The sequence below is a fragment of the Mustela erminea genome, chromosome 7 (genome assembly GCF_009829155.1).
Source record: "Mustela erminea isolate mMusErm1 chromosome 7, mMusErm1.Pri, whole genome shotgun sequence".
Lineage (NCBI taxonomy): Eukaryota > Metazoa > Chordata > Mammalia > Carnivora > Mustelidae > Mustela > Mustela erminea.
In genome coordinates, this window is record NC_045620.1 from 27,334,997 (window position 1) to 27,346,834 (window position 11,838).

General features: G+C 48.6%; 1 long non-coding RNA gene across 1 annotated transcript; it reads left to right on the forward strand.

The window, feature by feature from the left end:
* The first annotated feature begins 8,672 nt into the window (after positions 1–8,672).
* LOC116595133 lies at positions 8,673–11,838 on the forward strand. Its single transcript, XR_004287530.1, has 2 exons — positions 8,673–10,090; positions 10,133–11,838. It is a non-coding gene; the product is annotated as an uncharacterized LOC116595133 (long non-coding RNA).

Consider the following 11,838-nt stretch of genomic DNA (forward strand, 5'->3'; position numbering starts at 1 on the left):
AGTGGGTGAACCAACTTGGGCCCAGCCACCCAGTGGCATCCCATGCAGCCACAGGAAAGACGCCGTGCGTGCACTTGGTGTGCAACAGCTGGATGCCTGGTGAGCAGGCAAGGTGTGGAATGGCATGCACAGTGTGCTCCTGTTTTTGGAAACTGGAATATATGTCCCCACACTCCTACTGGCATAGAAGCTCCCTGTGGAGTTCCACTGTGAGCCCTGCCTATTGGCTGCCTGTGGGAGAACGGGCTGGCTGGAGCCAGTGGTGGGAGAGAGACTCACTTCTTAATTTTTGTAACTTTTGAATTTTGAACCATGTGAATGTATTGCCTATGAAAAAAAAAAAAAAAAAAAAAAAGGAAGAAAAGAAAAAAGGAAGAAAGGAATAAAGAAGGAGGAAGGAAGGAAGGAAGGAAGGAAAAAAAGAAAGGGAAAAAAAGAAATTTTAAACCTAGGGAAATAAAGCAGAAACAAGAAATCAGGAACAGACAGACAGACATGAGACATGCAGGTACAGTCACTACCCTCTCCCCTAGAGCAACCACAGGCCACATTCTGGGTTTTGCCCAGCTTCGTTTTGTGGCTCCACCCTCTACGGTAATATTTTGGTTTCCACACGCACAGCACCCACAGGAAACACCAGCCAATGGGCGTCAGGTTCCGGGCTGGGCCGCCTGCCAGGGTTGGTGGTGGGTATGACACAGCCTCAGGATGGCGTTGTCCAAATGCCCAAGTGATGACGCAGCCCCGGATGGAATGATGACACTTCCCACAGTCTCACAGGCCCTACTGGTCTGGTGTGTGTCTGGCAACGTCGGGTGTGTGGACACTTTCAACAGCCATCCCCATCTACTAGCTCTGAGTCTTCAGGGACTTAACCCATCCATCCATCCATCCATCCATCCATAGATCCATCCATCTATCCATCCATCCATGCACCCATCCACCCATCCGTCTGTCCATCCATCCATCCAATATTTATGAAGTACCTACAACATGCTCTTCAAGGCACTGAAGACAGAGCAGAGAACAAAACAAAAGTTCCTCTCCTGTGGAGTGGACATTATAGTGGGGAGACAGGCAATGCATGCCACAGTGGAAATGTCCTGGAGAAAATGTAGCCAGGAAGGGAAGTGGGAGGACTCTACTGAAGTATATAATTGACATACAACAACGTTGACCCATTTTAGGCATATGATTTGGTGAGTTTTGGCGATTGTATACATCTGTGTATTCACCACTACAGACAAGTTCTAGAAGATTTCTGTCATCCCAGAAAGTTCCCTCCTGCCTGTTTGCAGTCAGTCCTGACTCCCACCCCACTTCCCACCTGGGACACAGCTGGTCAGTTTTCCTTCTCTAGGAAGGATTGCAGTTATCTTTTGTGCAGGTCACGTACATGGCGTCTGGCTTCTTCCGCTCTGTGTGATACATTTGTGATCCACCCATCTTGTTGTGTGCCTGTCTCTTTTTACTGCTGAGTAGTCCATGGTACACATGTGCCATGTTTTGTCTGTTCATCCGGCCTATGGCTGGGCATCTGAGTTGTCTCCACATTTTGGCTATTCCAAATAAAGCTGCTAGGAACATCCCTGCACAGCTCTCGTGTGCACGTACACTTTCATGTCCCTTGAATAAATGCCCAGGAGCAGGGCTGCTGGGCCTCCTGGCAACTGTATGTTTAACTTTATTAGAACCAGGCATTGTGCTTTTAATTTTTATTTTTTCAATTTTTAAAGATTTTATTTATTTGAGAGAGAAAGAGAGCATATGAGCAGGAGGAGGGGCAGAGGGAGAGGGAGAAGCAGCTTCCTGCTGACCAGGGAGCCTGATACAGGGTTCAATCCCAGGACCTTGAGATCATGACCTGAGCAAAAGTCAGACCCTTAACCAATGGAGCCACCCAGGCGTCCCAGATTGTGCTTTTAAATAGCTTGGTCAGGGGTGCCTGAGTGGCTCTGTTGGTTAAGGGTCTGACTTTGGTTCAAGTCATGATCTTGCGGTCCTGGGATCGAACCCCACATTGGGCTCCCTGCTCAGCGGAGAGCCAGCTTCTCCCTCTCCCTCTGCCACTCCCCCCTGCTCGTGTGTTCTTTCTCTCTCTGTGTCAAATAAGTAAATAAAATCTTAAAAAAATAAATAAAATAGTGTGGTCAGGGCAGGATTCCGCAAGCAGGTAACATTTTAGCGGAGACTGGAAGGGGGCACCGGAAGCCTCATGGCTGTGGGCAGCAAGACTGTTGTGGCAGAGGAATGGGGTGAGTGGTGTCACTGCTGTGTTTGAGGAACAACATGGAGGCCAGCTGGTGGGAATGGAGTGAGCGAGGGGATCAGGGCTTGGAGGTGGGGTCAGTGTGTAACAGGACTAAATAGGGTAGGGCCTACAGGTCATGGTGAGGATGTTGGCTTTTGCTCTGAGAACCCATGGGTGGTTTCTGAGCAGAGGTGGGACAGGATCAGACTTGAATTTGAACATCCTCCCCCGCGCCAGGCTGCCCAGTGGAAATGGGCTGCAGCCAGGGACGCAGCGGGAGGCCAGTGAGGAGGGTACTGCAGCAGTCCTGGCGGGAGATGAAGGAGTGGGGCTGGGGTAGCAGGGGCAGAGGATGTGGATGCTCAGATTCTGGATCTGCTCTGAAAGTGGAGCCGACTGGGCAAGAACTGGATGTAGAGGTGAGGGAAAGAGGACATGAAGGGTGATAGACAGACTCTTAGGTGGCCTCTCAGATAGGGGCCGAGAGTCTTCCCCCCAGCCAATAGCCAGCAAGGAAATGTACACTTCAGACGGCAACCCCCAGGACCTGAACTTGGCCAACCACGGGAATCATTCCGAGCCTCCACAAAGAAACAATGCCCAGCTGACGGCTAGATTGCAGCCCAGAGAGACCCTGAGTGGAGACCCCAGGCCATACCTGGACTTGTGACCTACAGAAACTGTAAGGTTGTGGTTTTCAGTCACTACATTTGTGATCATGTTTACTCAGCAAAAGATGACTGATACAAGCATCCTAGAGTGGGGAAACTGAGGCCCAGCGAGTGGCTGGTACTCGAACACAGGTTCTTGCAGGGAGACACCATCAGGCAGAACCTGCCCCAGTTGCAGAGGCCCCACTAGGCCCAGCCTCTCGTCTCCTAGGAGGCCGTGGTCTGAGCCCCTCTGCAAATACCTCCTCTGTCAGGGCCCTGGCCCCCCAGAGAGCTGGCTTCTGGCCACCCACTAAATGCCCAGAGCTCCTAGGGCAGCAAGCTCAGGCAGGCTCCCGGCTGGGCCAAGCCAGGTGGCCGGGAAGTAGAGTTCTCACCCCGACAGCAGAACAGGTCCCGAGGGCATAGGAGCCAGGTCCAAATCTGAGACCCCAGGCGAGAAGGACAAAGCACAGGCTTAGACCTGTGGTTAGGATCCCAGCCCTGCTACTCACCAGCTGCAGGACTCCGGTCACAGGGCAGTGTCCAGTTGGTAAACTGGGAGCAAGAATATCCTCCTCCAGATAGTCAGTGAGCTAAGGTGCGTGAAACTCTTGGCAGGAGCCCCGTTAACGTTCAAGTTCAAGGCCCCAAACTCTACCTTCTTATGGGCCTTGGTTTCCCCATCTGCGAAATGATCTTGTTCCCTAGATGGGTTTGGAGGGCCCTGGTAGCTCTAACAGTTGGCCACTTGGGGGTTCAAATTCTGGCTCTGCCTCTAATTAGCTGTGACCATGGATAAGTCACGTAAGCCCTCTGAGCCCCAGTCTTCTCACCTGTAAAATGGAGCTATGAGTCATTCCTCCCATTTCATGAGATGCAGGTCAGAGACCAAGTTGAGTGCCTCAAAAAACTGTCAGCTGGTTTTACCATCCTCACTGTTGTTCCAAGTGCCTGCTGGAAAGGGCGGCAGGCTAGACACCCCAGGGCGAGGGAAGTTTGGTTTCCTTGGAGACAAACGTTTGTGGGCTGGGCCAGGCCTACATATATTTCTGGTCAAAGCTAGTTTTTTCCACCCAACTCTCTGGCCCTGCACCATCTAAAACCAAGCCCCAGGTATCACAATGCTTCTAAACACTAAACCCACAGGCAAGTTTTGGGAAACAAAAATGTGCATTCATTTCTGTTTGCAGTTCTGGGAACTACCCCCTAGTTTTCTCTAGAGGGATGGCAGTAGCTTTGTGCAAATGCCTGGAGGTGGGAATGTGTGTCATAGGCACAAATGGGTGGCGACAGCGATGTCCCTACTGGCCACATTTGAATTATGCCTGCTGTCCTCTGCACAGACTCGCTGGTGGGAACAGACACCTGCCTGCAGGCTGGACAGCCAGGGTCTCTCCTGGGAAGTTGATACTTGAATGGAGGTCACATAGGCAGAGGGTGGTTGGAGATGTGTTGTCCCTGGCCAGTACCCTAGAGAGGACAGCCATAGGCTCTGTCACTGAGTCCTCTGCGCATGCCTGAGTCCTCATGCTTGGGCTTTGTTCTTTCCCCATCCGGGGGACCCCTTCCCATAAATCTATGGCTGGTCTTCTTGCTTAGTCCCTGTCTGGTGTTTGTCACCCAACTCCCCTTTGCCAATGTGGTGTTGGGGGATGGTGGGGATAGAGCCTTGTTGGGGGTTGAGGGCAGACTGTGAGATGGAGCAGTTACCCTTCTGGTCTGTGAAGGCAGTTTGGGGCGCTTCTGTGCAGAAAGAGCACTGGACTCAGAGTCTGTTTCTGCACATGTGACTTTAGGCCAATCACTTAGCCTCCCCATATGGTCCAGTGGGATGGTACCGGGGAGGGGGGAGAATCTCCATCAGCGGATGGGGAAACTGAGGACCAGAGAGAGGGAGGCTTTATTTAAAGCCACGCAGCAGGTTTGGGACAGACCCTGGAGAGCTCCTGAGTCCCCTAGGTCCTGGCCCTGCGGGGGAGGAGTGGAGTGGGCAGGAGTAGTCTCTAATTACCAGCAGAACCTGTTTCCCCCAGACGAACCTCAGGCCCACCAGCAAGTCACAGATCAGATTCCTTTCCCAATTAATGGTCCCATTTGGCTCCGCAGTACCATCAACATCCCATTTGGGCCCTGAGCAAACTGATTCCAGAGAGGGGCTTGTCCAAGGTCACAGCACAAGTTCATAGCAGAGCAAGTCTGAGCCAGATATGAAACGCCCATGCTTTTTGCTCTAAATCAGTGTTTTCCAAGCTGATGAATGGGGATGTTTGGGGATGGTGGTTAATGAGTTCTTCAGAAGGATTTTTAAATGGTTTGATTTCATTTTGGTGATAACCCTAGAAGGTGAACTCAAACAGCTCATGCATCACCTGCATGACCCCAGGTGAGTCCTGCTGGAGACGGTGCTTAGGATCACACTGGACCACACAACTATGTTTCCTGAGCACTAATTAGGGGCCAGGCACTGTGCTTGGCACTTTTCACAGAGTGTTCATTTAATCCTCGCAACAACTCTCTAAGATAGGAACAATTAACATCCCCATTTCACAGATCAGGACGTTGATGCACAGAAAGGTGAAGTAACTTGCAACGAAGTCAACAGCGAGCAGGGGGTACAGCCAAAATTTGAACTCAGGCTGACTCCAGAGCCTGAGATCTTGACTCCTGTGCTCTCCCACTGTCACCAGCTCTGAGGGATGAGAAGAGGGCAGGAGTGGCTTTGATATGCTAGGACGAGTTTCTGCCAAGTGAAGGACAGGTGATGCAGACGTAGAGGGTGGGAAGGAATTTTCGCCGTGGGTGAAGTAGAGCCCAGTGGTGGGAGAATAATGTCATTAGGACACGGAGTTGGGCAGAAGCGTGTGAGCAACCGACAGAAATGGCAGCTGGATCGAGTGTCCCACATTCTCACTGCTAGTGGCAATTCAGGTTTAGCAAAACAACATCATCCCTATCACCAAATTAATGTTGTTACATTGATGCCATGGCAGCATCCATGCCTCGGTAGTTAGGGCCACAAGCTTCAGAGTTATGGCTTTTGAGGTCAGATCCATCTTCCTCCTTGCTTGGTTCTCAGATCACTGGCAAGTCACTGATTTCTCTCAAGTTCATTTTTTTCTCATCTCTAAATGGAATTCTAATAGCACCCAAAAGGCTGCCAGTTGCCTATGGAATTCCCTTCTTTCCTTAATCTTTGGTGATCAAGCCCTGATTTTATTGTGGTTGCAATGTATGCAGTTAGAAGACTCCATCCTCAATCTCTCTTGCAGCTACTGGTGGCCAATGTGTAGAAGTTGTTAGGTGGGATTTCTGGGAAATATCCTTGGAAGACACAGATGCAGCTGGGATGAAAGCCGATTTGCCCTTCTTTCTGCTTCTTCCTACATGGGACTTGGGCATTATGTCTGGAGCCCCAGTAGCCATTTTGGGTCAATAACTGATCTTGAGGATGAAGCCATAAAGTAAGAATGAAGCAACACAAAACTAGCAGGAAGATGAAATGTTGATGATACCATACAGACTGTACCAGCCCTGGCCTGGATTGATCTTTCAGACTTATTTTTTTTAAATATGCTTTTAATTTTTTTACAACAGCTGTTGATTCACAGAATTGTCACAAAGATAGTGCAACGTTTTTATATAACCCACATCCAGTTGTCTACCTTATTAACATCTTGGTTATTATTATATTATATATATTATATATTATCATATATATTATAATATTAACATACTGGTATGGTACACGTGTCGCAATTAGCAAACCAATACTGTTACATTACTATTAACTAAAAACAATCTATACTTCATTCAGATTTCCTCAGGTTTTCCTAAATGTCCTTTTCCCATTTTAGGATCCCATCCAAGATCCCAAATCACATTTAGTTGTCATGTTTTCTTCGACTTCTCATGGCTGTGACAGTTTCTCAGATTTTTTCGTTTTTGTTTTTCATGACCTAAACAGTTTTGCAGAGGACTGGTCAGATATGTTGTGCCTGACTTGTCTGAAGATTTTATGATTAGACCAGGGGAATATATTTTTCGAGGAAGACCACAGAGATAAAGCGGCTCTTCTCACGTTCCCTCCAGGATAGATACTGGCAATGTGACTTATCCATATAGATCCGAACTTTGATCACTGTCAGATTCTCTACTGTCAAGTTACTCTTTTTTCTTTCTTCCCATGCTGTGCTATTTGGAATCAGGTCACTATATACCACCCACACTTAAGGCGTGGGGACTTATTTTCCCAGTCCTGAAGGGTAGACCATCTTACATAAATTACTTGGAGCTCTTCAGCACAAGAGATTTATTTCTCCTGTCTTATCTGTCTGTCTGTCTATCCATATATCCATCCACTGATTTACTCAATCATTTATTTGATATATTTGATTTGATAAATATTGTATTTGAATATATCCATATTCCAGAAAGGACTCATGGATATTTATATTATTCTTTAAGTTATAACTCAATACAACTTTATATTTTCATTCAAATTGTTCCAACTTTGGTCATTGAGCTTTTCCTGATTGGCTTCCCAGACTATTTTCATTTCTTTCTTTCTTTTTTTTTTTTTTTTTAAGATTTTATTTATTTATTTTACAGAGAGAGAGAGAGATCACAAGTAGGCAGAGAGGCAGGCAGGGGCTGGGGTGGGGTGGGGAAGAAGGCTCCCTGCTGAGCAGAAAGCCTGATGTGGGACTTGATCCCAGGAACTTGAGATCATGACCTGAGTGGAAGGCAGAAGCTTAACCCACTGAGCCACCCCAGCGCCCATCCCCAGACTTTTTGACACGAAAGAAAAACAAACTGAGGTGGGTCTTTTGCAGTCATGATCTCAACTTCCTCCCATTCCTGTATGCTCACCCTTTGCAATGTGATTTTGCAGTTTTCCTCATCAAGACCCGAGTCCCTGGAATCTGGGCTGAGCTGCGTGACTTGTTTTGGTCAATGGGGAAAAGCCAAAGCTTGGAAAGGCCTTGTGCCTGGGGCTTGCTGCCCTAGGGGCTCTGAGACCACCATGGGGGCAGCCCTCCAGCCTGGGGAGATAGAGGGTGTGTGGCCCACTTACCTCCACTGCCCTTGCCCACAGCAGTGGGAGGGAGGCCTTTCACCACAGCTGATAGCAGATGGGAAATGAACTCAGACACAAGCTGTTCCCACTGAGCCCCGTCCAAACTGCTAGGCCGAGGAGTCAGGAACAAAGCCCAGGTTAGTTTAAGCCTGCACATGGTTGGGGGGGAGGGGCACCCACACAAGCCACTTTCTTTCTAAGTCTATGTTGTTTGAGTTTTCTGTTATGTGATGTTGAACCTAATCCTACAGGGACACAAAGTTGATTTCATGGGAGGTGATGGTGAAAGTTGAATGAGTGAGACAGGTCAGTACATAGAACTGCTTGAGTTGATTAATAATAATAATAAAAAAATAACTAATTTTATAGTGTGTTATTATTTAATTTGTAGTTTTATCCCCAAATTTTAGTTTTTTAAGAACCGTGTTCAGATTTCTTCTTCCTTTTTCAAAATTTTAAAAAGATTTACTTATTCATTTTACAGAGAGAGACACAGCAAGAGAGGGACCACAAGCAGGGGGAGTTGGAGAGGGAGAAGCAGGCTTCCTGCCAAGCAGAGGGCCCCATGTGGGGCTCAATCCCAGGCCCCTGGAATCATGACCGGAGCCAAAGGCAGATGCTTAACAACTGAGCCATCCAGATGCCCCTCTTCTTTTCTTTAAGTAGGCTCCACGCCCAGTGTGGGGCTTGAACTCATGACCCTGAGATCGAGTCACGCGCTCTACTGACTGAGCCAGCCAGGTGCCCCTAGTTGTTTGGGAACCACAAGAAGCCCATCTTTATGCATATATACAAACAGTGTTTTTTTGTCCATGCCCTCCAGCCTGAGACCACCAGGAGCGCTGGGAGTCAGACAAGCTGGGCTGATGACTCATTGCATTGGGAGAGAACGCACACCCGAGGGGAACTCTGTGGCATCTCAGTGAGATGCTGTTGGAAAAGGCTTATTATAGGATCTGGGCTTGTGTTGGATGATCTAGAGGAGAGTTTAAGGAAGTAGGTTTTCCTCTAGGTTGTGTGCTGTCAGGAAGCGGGAGTAGTTCCACAGATAGGCTCTTGATAAGCCTGCTCTGCGCAGAAGGCGGACTGGAGCAGGGCAAAGACTCTGAGTGAGTCCTGCAGGGGCCGGGGCACTGGACCAGCCAGGGTGGCAGTCTGTGCCATCATTTTGGTGGCTTGGAAGTTGTTGAGTTTTGTCTTTGTTCAGCCAGATTACAGAGCGTCTTGCTTTTGTCTTGGCTTATCAGGCACAGAACACCTTGTCTTGGTTCGGTTCAGTAGGACATCATCTGTTACCTATGAGTATCCGGCTCCGCCAGTCACATCCAAGCCAGCTCCCCGGATACTGGGACTGCTCTCTCTTTCCTACTTGAAATCAATGCTGGTAGGTCCAGGAGGATTCCTTCTCCCTAAAGATCTCCAGCGATTACTCACCTTGGAGCCACAGGCTCATTCCTGCTCCAATCGGGCAGGCATCTTTAGGTAATATTTTGCCAAAAGTGTTTCCTTTCCCATTTATGTATTCTATTAACAATATCTTAATCTCACTTTCGGTATTGATTATACATAAATGGATTCTATTAGTAACAAGATATGATGATACTAATATTTATCAAGCATTTGCTATGTACCAGGTGCTGTTCTAAGCATCTTATATGTCTTAACTCAAGGATTCTTAACTTGCGGTCCTTCTGGGGTCCATAAATGCCACTTATCTTCATTCATCTATAATTAAATTCAGCATTTCCTTCAATATGAATGCAGGATACAAGCACAGAGTGTCAGCAGTGCTTGGAACTTGGCCACCATTAGAAACCATAGCTACTTGCGTATCCCGCCACAGTAGTTAAGAGTATCTCCAAGTATTGTTGGCACTCATCATTACTTTGCCATTACAGTACTTATGAATCTTAGACGATGAGAGCTTGTTATTTAAGTTTTCACCAAAAAACATGATAATACCATATCACATATCACATACCATATCACAGCTATGTTCTTAAAACTATTTTGAGTACCATGTTTCTAATGAATATAATTGGTTTCCTTCAGAATTCAATGTATTTTATTTCAAGCAGTTGAAAGCCGCTTTCTGAGAAGGGCTCCATGGTTTTACTGGACACCAAAGGGATCCACGGCAGGACACACAAGGAGAACCCTATGCATTGATTCACTCCTCCAGTGACCCCACAGACAGGTCTCATCATCAGCTCGTTAATGGAGGAAACATGAGGCAAGGGAAGGTGTGTAGTGTGCCCAAGATCACACAGATATTGAGTGGTTGTGCTTATTAAATCTGCCGGCTCTTTGCACAGCCTATGGGCTGCTGTGGGGTTGTTCTCTGTATTATGCATGTGTGTGTGATTATCCTGAGGCTGGTGTCAGGCATATGGGCCTGTGGATCTCCATTTCTGCATGTGGGTGTGTGTAATGCGTATGTGTAGCAAAGGGAACCATTCTGGGCCTCCTGACTCCTGGGATTACTTTGAGGAACCACATCCCCATATCATAACTTCATCCTCATATCCGGCTGAAGGGCTGGGCTGAGGAAAGCTCAGGGGCCAGGCTGGGCGTGAGGTGGGCAGCAGGTGAAGCGGGGGTAGGAGGGCCAGCATCGTTTCAGGCTTTGGCCTCTGGCCTGAACCTACTCTTGTGACCTGGGACAGCTTGGGGGCAGGGAATCTGGAGGAAAGAGGATGCAGGTCCCAGAGTGAGACCTTCTGCCCAGGGACATGTGAGTCGAGAACACCTGAGACCATGGTTCTTGTGCCAGGCTGCCTGGTGGGGGTGCTGTGGGCAGCTGGAAGGGAAAGCCACCTTCAGGTAAGGCCCCTGGGCTCTCAGCACTCCACTGCAGCACCCCTTCCCTTCAGAGCCCAGACGTGCGGGTTTTCCCAGGATCAAGGAGTTGTGTGACACTAGCTGGGTGTCCCACCACTTAAGTCCATTCTGACACCCTCCCTCCCTTCAGTTTCAAGTTCAAGTTGTCATCAGATTTGAAAAATCGCTGAAGCAGCTCCCAGAACTCAGGGAAACGGTTTATTTCCTAGATCACCTGTCTGTCATAAAGGGATCCGACTTAGGAATGTGGAAAAGATGCGTGGGGCAAGGTAGGTGGGAAGGGCCCAGAGCTTCCGTGTCCCCTGGGGTGTGTTCCTCAGCCTGCTGTTCCACGTGCTCACCAACCCCGCGGCTCTCAAAGCCCAGCCTCTGGGGTTTGAATGGAGGCTTTTTTATATAAGCACAATCGATGAATTCATTGGCCAAAGAGTCTACCTTCAGTTCCTTGCTGCTGCCCATGGTCCCGGGGGTGCGGGTGGGGTGGGGCCCGAAAGTCTGAGGCTGGTTGGGTCCCCTGACAACCAGTCCCCAGCCATGGGGCTTTCCGAGAGACTCACCTCATGAACAAACACTCAGGTGAGGAAAAGGAAATTCCTTTCACCTTCAGGGCTGGGAGCGTTTTCAGGAACCAATGACAAACCACCAAACCATGATGAAGGCTACTTTCCTGGATCTTATCACTCAGGGAATTCCAAGCATTTAGGAACTGTGTGCCAGGAATGGAGATGAAGACCGAACCGGGGTGTTTCTTATGACAGATCATAACGTCGCAGGAACCTAGGAAAGCCTGCCACCCACACAGGGAATTTGCGGTCCCCAGCCTGAAGGCAATTAGTCCCCAGAAAGGTCTTTGGATGTGGGCCATCGGAGTCACAGAGCGGAGGGCTCCTCCTACCCTGTGGGCCTTGGGACGGGGAGTCACAAAGAAGAGTCCCTTTGATCGCAACTCTGGCCGGTTGTGTGCCTCCCCAAGGTGAAGTGACAGCAGTAAACATAACACATTTTTGTCCCCTGGA